The 1,137-nt window shown below is 37.4% G+C and overlaps 1 protein-coding gene across 1 annotated transcript in view; it reads right to left on the bottom strand.

Annotated features, from left to right (window-relative positions):
• heph (polypyrimidine tract-binding protein 1 heph) overlaps nt 1-1,137 on the bottom strand; it is a 41,388-nt gene that overhangs the window by 19,911 nt on the left and 20,340 nt on the right. The window lies entirely within an intron of this gene.

Raw genomic sequence — 1,137 nt, 5'->3', positions numbered from 1 at the left:
AACTTAAATAATTATTTATATTTTTAATTTAAATAATCTTATTGAATTATCACTATCTTTATTTAACGTACATTTAATTGAACGTTGATTAATATTCGACGCTGTTTGAAATGAAAAACAGAATTTAATCGTGTGATTAGAGTCTCTGCTTTAATTATCTCGACGGTATGATTTTCTAATTAAAAAATACTGAAGCGAGATGGGAATAAATTTTCCAAACCGAACTATTCGACGAGCGACCACTGGAATCTTATAGATTCATTAAAAATTCGGAGAATTCAGACATAACAGGTGATCGCGTTCCAATTATCATGAAATCCGGTTCAGCTCGTATGCTAATTAAATTAACCGTGCGTCGGGGCCAATAAAATCCGAGCTGATTAAAAGCCAACGAATAATGACGCGATAGGTGCCCGGTGTTTTAAACACTCCGATTCAGAGGATCTCTCCGTGCACGCAATTACCCTAAAAACGAGCCGACGTTAACGATAATGAGCGCTCCTATCCTCGTTCGCGGGAACCGGCAAATTTTTATTGTTATTAACGGCCGTACCCGGTTCGTTTTCCGGTTAATTTCTCCCGGCTTTTCCTGGGAAACGATCTCCGCGGGAATAAAAGCCTGGGATTAAATAACTACACCCTCACACGTGATCATTACTATTGATCTTTTATTTCGTTCCGCGTCAACCCTTTCGATCTGCATTATTATATGGTATTATTGGATGTTACATACTTACATAATATTCAATATTACAACGTTAATCGAATTAACTGTAAACGCTGGATTTTCCTGGCTCGATATTTATAAGACTTAAGAGGATTAAAAGCCTAAAGTCGCGAACAAAACTAATTTTCGTAAACCGTACTATATGCACCCCCTAGCTCTCTCGAAAATTCCCCGAAAATAGTTAAAAGGATAATCGAATAGCTACGTGAAAGCGTTGGGTCTACGAGCCTCCAGGCGAGAACCGGTTTTCCTCAGAAACACACGAGAGATTGCTATCAGCGTAAAACTGATAGTGATTGTCAGATAATATGCAATGCCACTTTCAAAGTTCTTAGTGGACTTTACTATAATTAAACGAAATTTATAGTACATATTTTCAAATATGTAATGATGCGAGATACGCGCCCCTA

The sequence above is a fragment of the Ceratina calcarata genome, unplaced genomic scaffold (assembly GCF_001652005.2).
Source record: "Ceratina calcarata isolate Rehan_Ccalc_2016 unplaced genomic scaffold, ASM165200v1 scaffold234.2, whole genome shotgun sequence".
Taxonomy (NCBI): domain Eukaryota; kingdom Metazoa; phylum Arthropoda; class Insecta; order Hymenoptera; family Apidae; genus Ceratina; species Ceratina calcarata.
The sequence above is the reverse complement of the archived record's forward strand: the minus strand, read 5'-3'. Positions and strand labels throughout refer to the sequence as shown.